Below are 14,758 nucleotides of genomic sequence, written 5' to 3'. Positions count from 1 at the left end.
TGTTTTGCCCGAAGGTACGACCGGACCAAGCTGTCGCTGAAGGAGATCACGAACGTGCAGTATGTGTCGTGCATGAACCCGACGGCGGGGAGCTTCACCATCAACCCTCGGCTGCAGGTAAAGCCCTGCACAACGGCAGGTGCATCGCTGGGTTTATTTTGGGGTGGATCATTTAAACGTGAGGTTAGAGGACAACCACTGGCAGATCCTGCTGTTGTTTTATCAGTACAAATGGCACGAATCTGTTGAGTGACTGTGATTCCTAATAGTGAAGCACCGAACTGGGTCCCTTATTCCCTTGTTTGTTTTTCCTCGCATTCTGCAGCTCCGTCAGAGGAGGAAGTCAAAAGTTGCCAGCCAGCTTAACACCTACTTTCAGGACAACCTTCTGGTCCATACAGGCAGATTTTGCCTTCATTTAGCTCGTATTTAGCTCTGAAGCATGGTGCATTAACGCCGCCTGCTTTCCAGAATTGTCTGATGCAGCTGTCAGTAAAAAGAGGTGTGGGGGAGAAACCCAAACGAAGAAAACAGACAAAACTAAAAAAAAACCCAAGCCACACCAAAACACAACAACAACAAAAACCCCAACAAACCCCAAACCAAGCAACCAAACAAAACCAACAAAACAAAGAACACCAAAACCAACAAAACCAACCAAATCCCCCCAAAAACCTAACCGAACAAAAAAACCCCAAGCCAAACAAAAAGCAGTTCAAGCGCTGCTGATAACAGAAGATTTGGGAAGAGATCTTAAACATTAGACTTTGATTTTTGGGAGCTGCCAACCGATGGAGGGACTGGGTAGCAGTGAGCAAAATTCATTTCATCATGGAGAAACCTAATGACCAGAGTCAGCTTGGACCCTGGCTCCTCTTCAGCAAGGTGTGGAGTTAAAATGAAGTGTCCCATGGGCAACTTTGCAAGTTCCAACTTAGTAAAGAGGTCCTCTGGGAGATGGCGCCTTCCAGGGGCTGCTCTTAATAGAGACAGTGACTGGGCTTTGTCAGAGGTCGGTGGGACCTTCAGAGCCCTTTGGCTCTTCAATGGACTGCACTTCCAGTGTAGCATTGGTGAGATGCAGTTGAAAATCCCTGGTTTAGTGAGCAGAGTGATGTCACTTCCCACCTGAGCTCTGCTGGCAAACTGGGAGAGGGAAATAACCTTGTTCAGGTGGACTGCAAATCAGAGAATCATAGAACAACCCAGGTTGGAAGGGACCTCAAAAGATCATCTGGTCCAGCATTTCATGGGAAAGGGAGCCTAGATGAGATTATCACAGCAAATCCCCAAGGGCATTTTGCTTGAAAGGTGTTTTTCTACCTCTCTGACCTTTCCATGCCTTCCTTTCTCTCCCTCAGCGTCACTTCTGTGTCTTCGCGCTGTCCATCCCTGGGCAGGATGCCTTGTCCAGGATCTATAGCACCATTTTAACGCAGCACCTGACAAGTGGAAACTTCTCGGGGGCTGTGCAAAAATCAGCTCAGCAGCTGATTGCCCTTGCCCTGGGACTGCACCAGAAAGTAGCCGCTACATTCCTTCCAACAGCCATCAAGTTCCACTACATTTTCAACTTGAGAGACTTCTCCAGTATCTTCCAAGTAAGTGCAGTTGCTGTCCTGTGGGACTTGAAGCTTGTCCCGATGCTACAAGAGGCTGCGGAGCTGTGTTCCTCTAGCTCTGGTGGGCAGAATGCAGTCTCCTACCTAAAAATGACACAGCACATGTGTGCCCTGAGTAAAGTGGGTGACCTTAGGCCATTCCTTAATTCCTTGTTAGTTTTGGATGGATTCCAGAACCATTGCCCATGGCTTTGAGAAGCTTAGTTACTTTCCAGCCTCTTGTGGTCAGCGGGGAGGGATGAGTAGTTCCAGATGGATGTGCAGGTTTGGGGTGGGTTGAAACGCCCTCTGGCTGTAGAAGGGACCAGCTGAAGGGAGCTTTGGGCTTCCGACTTCAGCACTTAAATGACTGATGGTGAGTGCGATGGAGCTGCGCTCATCTTTGGGAGCCTCAGTTCCACACGTGTAAATGTGGGGATTAATGGCACTGTTCCACCACACAGGCAAATTATTTTATTGTACTGAAGCAGGTGGTGGATAGTTAGTGGGTTACTGGCCCTGAAGTTAGATCCAGCTTAGCTTGTTGGCCTGTACTGGCATGTCCTCTTAGCTTCTTGATGGTCAGATGCTCAGTATGTGCATGAAGGGTGGCATTTAAAAAGGTGATAATTGAATCAAACCCAGCTTTGACTTAATTGCTAAAACTGAATTTCCACCAGAGCCAGTTCTGTACCAAGGGGAAGTTGTTCAGATTTAGAAATATTTTCTTCCAACAACGGAGAGACTTTTTTTTCCCCTGAAATCTCATACTTTGAAGCAGTAGATATTACTGCTCAAAGAGCCTTTCAGAGTTTAAGGCTGATTAGTAAAATTTGAGAAGGTTCTCAGCAGCCAAATCGAGAGGTTTGGAACACCATAAACTCTTGTAGAACCCCGGTTTGTAACTTGTTGCTGTCCTTCTTAACACCTGTTCTCCTAAGTACGTACTGAAAGTTTGGTGCCTTGTGGTCTGGTCCATCACACAAGAACTGAAGTAATGACGTAGTGGGAAATGCAAAAACAGGGCCTTGAAAAAGTTAATAACTCTTGTGCCAAGAAAGAATCAGACCTGTCACTTATGCTCAGCTAAACATCAGCAGCTTTTGATGTTAGATGTGGGTCGTGTTAACTCCTGACTTCTAGTTAATCTGTGCTTTGAAAGGCAGAGAGAGAAAAGCAGCATTTCCATGGGAAGCTTTAATTTTAACTGTAACCTGCTTGAAAGGTGCTCAGGTTGTGGGATATTAGGAAATGTCCTGCCAGGTCTGGATGCTGGGGCAGGAGCAGCGACTGAGCTCAGGTGTTGTTTTGTTTATCACGTGGCTTCAGGAGTGGGGGAGTCTGGCTCCTGGGCTTCATAATGTTTATTTAAATAGTGGTCCAATTTTTCTTGAAATCCTTCCTTACCTTTTGGATTCATTCTTGATTATTCCTTCACATTAAATATTCTTGAGTTTTTGAGATCTCCTGATATCCTGTTTGTCCCTACGGGAACACAATTTTCTTCCTGAAATTGAGTGTGAAAGAAGCTCTGGACTCCGGGAATGCATTTCCATGTGTTACTTTCATTCAATCTTCATAAACTCATAATTTAGCTCACACTCTCTTGTCCAAACCCTTCTTGCGCAGTGCTAGCTTCAAAGTCAGGTCAGGCTGATCAGCCAAGTTTTGAATGTTTCCATGACTGGAGTTCCCATAACCTCTCCGACCCTTGTCACACCACTAAACCCACTCCACGGTGAAGCTGATATATTTTTATTTCAGTTGGAATTTCCCTTCCTGCAGTTTGTTACCTCTTGTCCTTTTGCTATACACCTCCAAAAAAAATTGGCTCAGTCTTCTCTATAACTCCCTATTAGGTAGTTGTAGACAGAGTCAAAGAATCACAGAACAGTTTGGGTTGGAGGGACCTTCCCAGCTCCCCCAGTGCCACCCCTACCATGAGCAGGGACATCTTCACCAGCTCAGGTTGCTCAGAGCCCCATCCAGCCTGGCCTGGGATGTCTCCAGGGATAGAAACAGAATTAAAATTCCCCTTCACCTTTTCCCCGAGCTGGACAAACCGATTTCTCTCAGCCTTTCCTTGCATGTCCTGTCCTCCACCATTTTATGACCTTGGTGGCCTCCGTTGAACTCGTTCCAGTATGTCAATGTCTTTCTTGTCCTGGGGGCCCCAAAAGTGGATTGAACCTCACACAGCTTTTGTCTGCCTGTCAAGGTCCTTCCCTTTGCGTTCTGCGTGGTCAGTGCCAGCTGCAGCCCTGCTGGGAGAGCACTGCTGGCTCCCGCATGGAGACACCCACTGCCCCGGTACCAGCCCCTGCGGAACACTGGAGCTCCAGTGAGACCTCGGAGCCTGCTGGGCCAGCCAGTTCTCCACCCACCTTCCAGTCTACCATGGCCCATGACCCTTGATATGATGCTAACTGGGAAAAAAAAAAAAAAGATAAAGGAATAAACAACCCCCTTTTCCTGGTTAGGGACATGTGAGTTTCCTTAGCTTGTGGGCAGATGGAGAACTGGTGGATGTAGCTCGGTGCATGTTGCCTTTTTCAAATTCCTTTTAATCCCAGACAAGCAATCAAACACCGCCTGCACAATAGCTGTGTGTGTGAAGGGCATTTGGAGATTGTTGTTTTACCGACTGTTCTGTAGTTATACAAGCAGCCAATGACAACTGTTAAAGGCACAAAGCACGTAGAAATTGCAGCTGTGGAGGGGTCAGCCCCTGGACTTGCTGCCGCTGTGCTGTGATACTGCTGGCTCTGCACAGGTCCTTAAAATGGCTCCATTTGCAGCCTGTCCAGTGGCCCTGTTGTTATCTCACTATTATATACATACTGTTATATACATAATATATTATATATTAATACTGCACCTACCAACCTTAGAAGCCCAGCTTGATTCCCTTTGTCAAAACTGCCTGACAGCTCTTATGACAAGGAGTCCTGTGCTAATTACCTCATTACAAAACACTCCAAGAACTTGTATCTTAATTGCTGCAGCTAATGAATTTGGACATTGTACGCATGTGAGTGTTGCACAGAACAAGGAAGACGGCCCCAAATCAAGTCAGCAATAATTCCTTTCAACAGGTACAGGTCCTTACTGCTCTCATGTTTTCCCTTCTGCACCCAAGACCCATTGCCACCTGGCTCCAGCTGGTCAGGCTGATGTCTGCGTTGCTTGGAGCGAGGGTTCAGCTGAAGGTGACTCCAGGTGTTCACTACAAATGATGGCAAAATACCAGAGAGATTTGTCAGGTATTGGTGAAACCAAAGGGAAAAGAGCAACCTATACACCCAGGGGTAGGAGGCTCGGCAGGCAGCAGTGGATTGACTTTGTCAAGCACTGTTCATGTTTGTCCTGACTGATTGGAATGATCGTCTCTGGGGGTCTGAGTATCTTCAGTGGGATTCCCTTTTGCCTGGCGAGTCGCGTCCTCTCCCCCAGCAGAGAAAAATGGGCATTTCTGTCTGTAGTGCATCAGCTCTTCCTCATGGACAAACACGGAGAAGAGCTCAGAGGAACTGTGTTTCTGAAGCACCTCATTCACTGGAGGTGAAAGGAGTCCAAGGTGACTGTCCTCTTGTCAGACATCAGCACTTTGCAGATCTAAGGTGGGATTAGGCTCCAGTTCAAGGTGCTCAGATTCAGGTAGGTGAGGATATCCAGGTTCATCCGAGGCTGTGGAGGCCAGAAGGGTGTCCAGCGCCCCATCAGGGACACAGGTGTGGTTTCACTCTGTTGCCCAAGTGTGGGTCTCTAATGCTTTTTGAAACATGTCAGGATATCCAGCCTGGGTTCCAGCGGCTGTTCAAGGACACAGGTGTCTTCTTCTGTTGTGTGGGTTCCTGTCTGAACTGCTTGAGCCATGTTGTTTTCCAGGCTGCCCTGGCTGTACAATAGGTTTCTCCTGAGATGAACCATCTAGTTGTGTTGACTTGGGAAGGCTGTGGGAAATTCCACGTATCCCTCCAGAACAATGATTTTCATCCACTGTTCTCATTTGATTTTTGTCTCTGGACATCACCTTCAGCTGGAAAACACTAAATGCCTCAGCATTACAGAATCCCACATAATCCCAGCCTGGTTGAGTTGGAGGGACCTCTGCAGATCCCCCAGTCCAAGCCCTGCTCACGCAGGGTCACAGAGCAGATCACACAGGTGGGTCCAGGCGGGTTTCAATGTCTCAGAGAAGGAGACTCCACACCTGCTCTGGGCAGCCTGGGCCAGGCTCTGGCACCTCCCAGCAAACAAGTTTCTGCTCATGTTCACCTGGAGCCTCCTGTGTTTCAGTCTGTGCCCGTTGCCCCTCACCCTGGCGTTGGGCACCACTGAACAGAGTCTGGTCCGTCCTCTGACACCCACCCTGAGATATTGATCCATTGATCAGATCCCTCTCAGCTTCTCTTCTCCAGCTTAACAGCCCCAACTCTCACTGAGTCTTTCCTCATCAGAAAGATGCTCCAGACCCCTACCAAACCATCTAGTTGTGTTGACTTGGGAAGGCTGTGAGAAATTCCATGTATCCTTGCAGAACAATGATTTTCATCCACTGTTCTAATTTGATTTTGTCTCTGGACTTCACCTTCAGCTGGACAGCATTAAATGCCTCAGCATTGTACTCAGTGCTGCTGCTTGTCTGGCGTCAGCTGGCCAAGGGTGAAACTTTGGTTCAGGCCCTCAAGTAGAGATAAGCTGGTCTGTCCTATGTGACACCAGGGTAATGTGTGTGTTGTGGGGGGGTTTGGCTCCCAAAGGGGAACATGAGTCTCCAGGGAGGTGGCGACTGGCAGAAGGGCTGTGGGTGAAGAAGGGGGATGAAGAGGGGAAGCCAGCACTGGGCATGGTTCCTCTGCTGAGTACACAAACACATTCGGGTCACTGCTGACCTGGGAACACACCAGGGTCTGGGCTGAAGGATGCTGCTTCCTGATTTTTAAAAAGAATAACAAGGAACCTCAAAATCTATGACCATCTTCAGCCCCCTGGGCTCGTGGCTGGTTTTAAATGACTACAGAAGGCTCAGCAAGTACCGTAATAATTTGTAATAATCTAACTTTAATTTGCTGTCACGTTTCACTGGAAATATGAGGAGGGGCTGGAAACCACAGTCAGGGATGACAGGCAAGAAGGGGCTGGAGCAGGGTTAGGCAAGGTCTGCAGGAACGGCAGCCTGGCTCCTGGTTGTTGTGAGTATATAATTTACTGTTACTGATGTTACTGCTGCAGGGGCAAGGTCACCCTTCAGTCCTTTGTAATCCTTTGGGCTCATCAGAAGGTATTATCTGTTACTTTCGCTCTGTAGTGGGTCCCGTCTGTGGTTCAAGTCCGACACTACTTTGTCTTGCACTTCTACAGCACCTTTTCGTGCCTCTGGGTCCCACCATGCACTGCAGAGTTAAATTGATTGGTACGCTCCAAGCAATTTACCCTTGATTAAAGCAGACAGGTCTCTGCAGTGACAGAGTTGTGGATTATGCTTTTTAAAAATACATTCCCCTCTGGCTCCCACCAGAGAAAGCCCTGCTGCTGTCTTTCTTTCCATCTGAAAGGGTTACCATGGTATTATGCTCTAAATTATATCTGTCATCTCTGTAAAATAATAATCATAGACCCAGCAGGGTTGTATTTTGCTTTTTATTCCTATTTCTAACAAGATTTTGAAGCAGCATGTCACATGAAGATCTGTGGCAGCTGGGGAAGAGCAGGCTCTCTCCTCCTGACAGCCAGACAGCAGCGGGGGCTCCGGCGTGTCCTGCTGCTCCACGTCGGCTCCACTGCCAGTGAACTCCTCACTCCTTTGCATGGGGAGGGATTTTCATGTTCACCCTTGGTTGAGCTCACTAAAGAGCCCTGCAAACTTCAGGCTTGAAGCACCGAAATGCACCTTGTGTGTTACGTGCTGACATTGTGGCTGAGTTGGGAATGACGGCGGCGAGATGGGCGCAGGGTCAGCAAGAGTTTGTTTTGTGCCTTGGTCTGGCACGGTTGTTTGGCACAGCTTTACCTTGGGTTTGGCTGGCGTGTGGTTACCTGAGCCAGTCTGGTTTCACAGCTTCCCCCTCCTTCTCTCTTCCCATCTCTGCTATTTTTCTTCCTAACAGAGATCCAGGTGCCAGCAGCTGCTCTATCGCACATGGCAACCACGGTGCTATGGAACAGGTTGCCCAGGGCAGTGGTGGAGTCATCATCCCCGGAGGGGTTTGAAAGGTGTTTAAACAAGGTGCTTAGGGACATGGTTTCATGCTAGAATTAGGGTATGGTTGGACTCGATGCTCGTGAGGGTCTCTTCCAGCTGAAATGATTCTGTGATTCTATGCAGTGCCAAGGGGGTGACTGGAGCCTCTCGTCAACCCTCCCTGATATCAGAGCAGATTTAAAAATTGGCACTTTAAATAGGACTCTTGAGTTTGTGGCCCACACGCTGTTGTTGTGTTTGTCATTGTTTTCATGTCACCGCTGCTGAGGCAGCTCCAGGCTCCCCAAGAAGAACGTCAGGAGAAAGGAGAGCAGGTGCTTCATCCAGCAGTGCAGGACAGCTAGAAAGGGGTCGCTATGCTGCACTAGTTAGTATAATTTTAAATGTTATTTAGACTGCAAAGAAAAAGTTATTTATTTTTCTTGCCTGGTCTCCAGGGATGGTTCATCCACCACCTCTCTGGCCAACCTGGGCCAGGCTCTCACCACCCTCAGGGGCAGCAATTTCTTCCATATCTAGAGCGTCCCCGTCGCTCTCTGGGGACGCAGCTGGTTGCCGTGGCAGAGCCTGGTAGCTCTGCTGAGAGGAGTCGGGAGAGTCGGGTCTGTAAAGTGAAGGAAGGGGAGATGTTCAGGTGTTAAGTTAATAAACTGCTTACAGATTTGTGAAACGTGGATTTTCTTCCCTCTGAGCCTTACATTTGCTTGCATCAAGAACACAACTTTTGTGGCTTGGAGTGTCTTTAGAGTGACTTTTTTTTAGGACCTGATGGGTTTCACCTTATTCTCTTTGAGTCATCAGCTCTTCTCACTATCTTTTCTCTGAAATAAATAAAATAACAGCTTGACAGCTGTAATGACAAATGTGAAACCCAAATGATTTGAGCCATGATCCATCGAGCTGAGATGGCCTTCTTTACATTGCTTTTAATACATTTTATGTTTTGTGTGTAAATAATTAGATGTTAGGAATAAAAACTGTCTGTTTAATACATGCCATTGAAAACCCTGGGTGCTGTTAATAGGCTTAGTAATAGGTGACACCTCTTTGAAATATAATTCTTTTATGCATTTTAATAGAGTTCATGGTAAACATGCTGTGATAAGCAGACAGAAACTAATATTTCCTGCAGCCAGAATGCACCTAATTAAAATTAATTGATTTTAGAAAAAAATCATCAGCGCTAAGATGTCCAAACTATCTTCTTCTTGACAAAGCAGCCGTGCTGTGGTGTTGGGATGCAGAAACCCGCCCGTCGGGCTGGTGTCTGACCCTACGCACTCTTGGAGATCAGGCTGCGCTGGGGATGCACTTTGGCTATTAAAATTGGTGTAATATATACAATTGCTTTGGGAAATTGGAGGTAACGAAGGGCACGTTCTCCAGGGGCTTCTTCAGAAGTTTATTTGCAGGTTGTTACAGTAACTCTGCATTTTGAGTGATTCAGCCCCATTCAACCTGGATGCTGGGGAGACATCAGGCCCTTCAGGTCAAGGTGGGGTTTACTGCTGGTCTCTGCACCCCACAGGGCCTTCTGTTCTCTACCCCGGAATGTCTGCAGCACCCCCAAGACCTGGTGAAACTCTACCTGCACGAGTCAAACCGAGTCTACCGGGATAAGATGGTTGAAGAAAAGGATTATGGTACCTTTGATAAAATCCAGCTGGAGACGGTGAAGAAATTATATGACGTAAGTGTTGAGGTTCATAACTCTGATAATAACGTACGTGCTTACAGGAAAAAGGTTCCTTGGGCAAGAGAAGTTTGACCCAAGGTCTGCCAGTCTCTCACTTGCAGGGAGTGTGATGCTCTTGGTGGGACACCAGGAGCAAAATCTCTGTCAACTGCTTCCTGGGCTGCCAATGTTGGTATTTGGGTGAACGATGCTCTCCCTAAGGGCACCGGGGAGAGGAGATTTCGGCTCTGTGAATTAATTAAATTATTTTATTTAAATGTCTTGAGTCTTGTGGCAAAAGCAAGAGAGTCAGATCCCCAGTCTTGGTGGGAGTAAAGTGAGATGCAGGCACAAATCCCTAGTGCTTTCCTTTTTTTCCAAAATATCTTCCTAATGGAAGCTCTAGACCTGCTTTGCTTCAGTCCTGTCATCACCCGGCAGTGTTGCCATTGGAGTCCTGCAAATATCACAGTAACGCAGACAGTGCTTTTTCCTCTGGCTGTTAATCATTGTCCATGCAACAGTGTCATGCTGTAGCTGTTGCTGTGGGGCTTTTCTTGTGCTCACATTTTCTTAAGGTGATGAGTTCTTGTGATTTACAAAAGGTCCAGAGCAAGTATTGGGGCTTTATCCTTTCCCTTTCCTTCCCTTTTGTCGCTCTTTCCCCTTTTTCAACACACAGGTGCAGCTATATGGACATTTTTTGGAACACTGTGCTTCACTTGGAAAGATGACATAGAGCTGCAGTGTTTTCTCCTTTACTTCTTATATACCTTTTTTAAAAATTATTTTTAAATTTGACAGGACATTGAGGAAACTTTAGAGCAGACCAAGCGAATGAACATTTATTGCCATTTCGCTAAAGGCGTTGGAGAACCCAGCTACAGGCCAGTTCCGACCTGGGAGGAGCTGAACAAGATCCTTGTGGAAGCCTTGGACAGCTACAACGAAGTCAACGCTGCCATGAGCCTGGTGCTGTTTGAGGACGCCATGTGCCACGTGTAAGGGAGTTTTCTGTCTTTATGCTCTCATTGTAGCTTTTATCCATGCAGATTGTTTCCATGGAGGTTTCTGGAGGATGTCGGTATCCATTATTAGAGCAGAAGGAGCTGGAGGTGTGCAGAAGCTTCATCTGCCCACGTGGTGTGTCCTGCACAAATACTGCCCTGCTTCTCCAGCTGCTGCTGGGGGGATCTTTTGACACTGTGAGGATGCGGGGCTGTCGGATGGAGGGTCAGCGTGCTGGTGGTCGTTTGAAGTCTGGTTGCTGTTACATCTTTGGCCCTTGATGCTCTGCATACGGCACAGACGTTTATTGTACATGACATTGATCAAGTGCTTTTTGTCTTCACTTGACAGCCAGCCACAGAACTAGTTACACCAGGATGTCCCTAAATGCTTTCACAACTGGGTTAGAGGCACGTTTACACAATTCTCAGTGGGGTTTTCAAATGTATATAATGTGAGATTACGTGAATTCAGGCTACTAGTTTGAATGGACTGAGGCACTTAAATTGCCTGGATCCTTTGGAAAGCCTGCTTGCATTCCGATGCCTGGAGGTCCAGCTGGATTCCCTGTGGAAACTGGACACGTGGGACTATATGAAAATAGCGAGCCTCCGTTGATCATTATGAAGCTATTTACATGCCTGTGGTATGGATCGTGACACGTACCTCCAGCTCTTATACATGATTTAAATGCTTGTTGGGAATTCCACAGAATCACAGAATCACAGAATGTCAGGGGTTGAAGGGACCTGGAAAGCTCCTCCAGTGCAATCCCCCCATGGAGCAGGAACACCCAGCTGAGGTTCCACAGGAAGGTGTCCAGGCGGGTTTGAATGTCTGCAGAGAAGGAGACTCCACAGCCTCCCTGGGCAGCCTGGGCCAGGCTCTGACACCCTCACCAGGAAGAAGTTTCTTCTCCAATTTAAGTGGAACCTCCTGTGTTCCAGTTTGTACCCATTGCCTCTTGTCCTGCCATTGGTTGTCACCGAGAAGAGCCTGGCTCCATCCTCCTGACACTCACCCTTTAGATATCTGTAAACATGAATGAGTCCCCCCTCAGTCTCCTCTTGTCCAGCTCCAGAGCCCCAGCTCCCTCAGCCTTTCCTCACACGGGAGATGCTCCACTCCCTTCAGCATCTTGGTGGCTGCGCTGGACTCTCTGCAGCAGTTCCCTGTCCTTCTGGAGCTGAGGGGCCACAACTGGACACAATATTCCAGGTGTGGTCTGATTTTTGGGGGCTGAAATGCAGACCTGGCCTCAGATAATTTCTGAAGATGAACCTCCCCTGTAAATCATAGTTTTAACTGATTTTGCCTGGAAACATTGTATCATGAAGAGCAGGTTTGTGACTAAGCTAGAAGGAAGCCGCTGTCCTGCTGCACGCTTGTGTGGGTGATTTCAGGTTTGCTGGACCTGGTAACCTAATGCAGTTACTCTCATGCAAATTAAAAAAATACATATATATATATAAATTTCTACTCCTTTTAACTAGCTGTTTAACCAGTTCTGTTCTAAGAGCTCAGCAATCTGTTCCTTTTGCGGTGCAGCGTGCTGGCTGTGCTGGGGCATGGCTTCCCTTATAGTTTGGGCATTTACTTCTTTGTATTAATGAGTCATATGCAACCTGATGTCCATTGGTGTTTCTGCTTGCAGAAAGGTGACAGTAATTTTAATCTTGTGCTTCTTTTGCACTTTACATAAATTGGGATTTTCAACAAAACCTGTCAGTATCCCTCCAGTTAATATTGTGAGTAATCGGGAAGGCGAGGTTTGAGTATTCAGCATGATTTTCACTGGAGCTGAGTGATTTCGATTCAGCGCATTTGGAAATTGCGTTTTGCTGAAACACACAAATTATTCCATCTCCAACAGCTTATGGATGACATCTTGAATTTGTTGTGAAGTTTCTGTTGGGAAAAAAAAGTAAGGGAGTTAATGTATGTGGGGAGGTGGGGGATATGGGTCAGTCACCTCCTGACCCGGGGCTCATGGTGCCCATTCCCAACGCACAGCCCGTGCCCTTGCTTTTGGGGACAGCCAGCTAGAGAATGAAAAGCAGGAACATTCCAGCTCTCCACACAAGCTGGATTGCTATTCTGGGTTTAATTTCACAGTCTGTGGGAGTCTGCACATAGATCATAAGACGCTTGAGTTGTAATAAAGCAGTACAGTATTTCTTGCAGTCTTATTTGAAAAATTAATTAGATTAGTCTAGGAAAATACTCAGTTAAGTGAGTTGAATAAAGGCAGTGATGTCAAGAGGGGAATGGTGCTTGCATTTCAGACACCTGACAGTGAGGTTTTCACAGGTAGGATCCTCTAAACCTCCCTCACTTGGGATTTTAACGTGGGGATGTCAGCAATTGCTTAAAGAGAATAGACTGGGGGCAGAGCTCACTGTGCAACTCTCAAGGACAAGTGAACAGACCTGAAAAACAATAGCAAGTTCATTTTAAGTGTGACAAAATCTCACTCTTAATGGTGGCTTGGATAAATAATGTTGGACTGTATTTTCCAGACAGGTATTATGCTATTCCAGATGTATATGAATATGCTTTAATGCATAGCAGGACCCTTCACCTGAACATGAACCCAAAATGCTTTGTGAAGAGGAACCTTCACTGGAGAGGTGCACCAGAGCCATGAATTCTGTTCTCACTATTTGCATGTCCATGTAATGTGTTTTTTCCCTTGTCCTCCCTGCAAAGACATCCAGGCCTTCACCTTAAAATATTTCTATCCAGCAGGACTTGGCAGGTGGAAAAATATTGGACACAGTTTGAATCGCCACCAAACTATTTTTTTAATCAGCTACGTCCTTTGTTTGGGCCTCAGCAGAGATGGGGATTGATTGCTGACATGTCTCTTAGATTGACATTTTTCATCCCATTCAGACTACGGTTTCCTAGTGATTAAAATATATATTGAAAAGCAGTGGGCAGAGAATAAGAAAAATACTCTTATTAATGACAGATTTTATATGCTTCAATTTAGTTGCCGCATCAACCGGATCCTGGAGTCCCCCCGAGGGAACGCTCTCCTGGTCGGCGTGGGTGGAAGCGGGAAGCAGAGCCTGACCAGGCTGGCGGCCTTCATCAGCTCCCTGGAGCTTTTCCAGATCACGCTGAGGAAAGGGTACGGGATCCCTGACCTGAAGGTGGGTGACTCCTGGGGCTGAGGTGGAGCGGAAGGGAATAAAAAGCAGAACTTGCCCTGAAAACTTTGGGATCCCCAATTTAAGAAGGACAAGGAATTACCAGAGGGAGACAAAGATGCTGAGGGGTCTGGAGCATCTTTCTGATGAGGAAAGACTCAGTGAGAGTTGGGGCTGTTGAGCTGGAGAAGCTGAGAGGGATCTGATCAATGGATCAATATCTCAGGGTGGGTGTCAGAGGATGGACCAGACTCTGTTCAGTGGTGCCCAACGCCAGGGTGAGGGGCAACGGGCACAGACTGAAACACAGGAGGCTCCATCTGAACACGAGGAGAAACTTGTTTGCTGGGAGGTGCCAGAGCCTGGCCCAGGCTGCCCAGAGCAGGTGTGGAGTCTCCTTCTCTGAGACATTGAAACCCGCCTGGACCCACCTGTGTGATCTGCTCTGTGACCCTGCGTGAGCAGGGCTTGGACTGGGGGATCTGCAGAGGTCCCTTCAGCCCCCACCAGGCTGGGATCCTGTGATTCTGTCTTGTTGCGTGTTGAATGACGCCATTGTGAAGACAGTAAAAAGCTCCAGAGACTATATGGGACTGCAGAGAGGAGCAGTGCTTCCCAACACATCTGTGGGGTGCAGACAGGCCTGATGTCCCCTGCCAGCCCTCTGAGCTGGCCAGACCCAACAACATCCCAGCCCAAGGCTCAGAGTCAGCGCTGGGCTCCGATGATAAACCCCTGGTGTGGACATTCAGTTAATGCTTGTTCAAGAAACCGTATTTGACTATTATTTCTAATTAAACCAAGATGTGGTAATTAGCTCATCTGTGAGGTGCCTGTTGTGGAGTGATTTGGAGGTGGAAAAGGAGCAGGAGAGAGCAGGAGGAGAGTTCCAAAGTCGTATCCAGTCCTTCCACCAGGATTTTGTATGAGGGAGGGACTGAGGGGATGGTGGATGGTTCACTATAGAGAACAGGTGCCTGTGCTTATATCTATGCGCAGGCTAGTGAGCACAGAAGTTACAAATCAACATTGTAAAATATCGTTGAAATGATTTTCAAGTATTTTAGCTGCTGGCAAAAGGATTCTCATCAGAAATGTTGTAAAAATCACAACC

General features: G+C 47.3%; 1 pseudogene; it reads left to right on the top strand.

Moving 5' to 3' along the window:
- LOC136115906 (dynein axonemal heavy chain 9-like) overlaps positions 1 to 14,758 on the top strand; it is a 119,392-nt pseudogene that overhangs the window by 78,687 nt on the left and 25,947 nt on the right.

Source organism: Patagioenas fasciata, chromosome 12, assembly GCF_037038585.1.
Source record: "Patagioenas fasciata isolate bPatFas1 chromosome 12, bPatFas1.hap1, whole genome shotgun sequence".
NCBI classification, from domain to species: domain Eukaryota; kingdom Metazoa; phylum Chordata; class Aves; order Columbiformes; family Columbidae; genus Patagioenas; species Patagioenas fasciata.
Note: the sequence above shows the minus strand (reverse complement) of the source record. Positions and strands in the feature narration are given on the sequence as shown.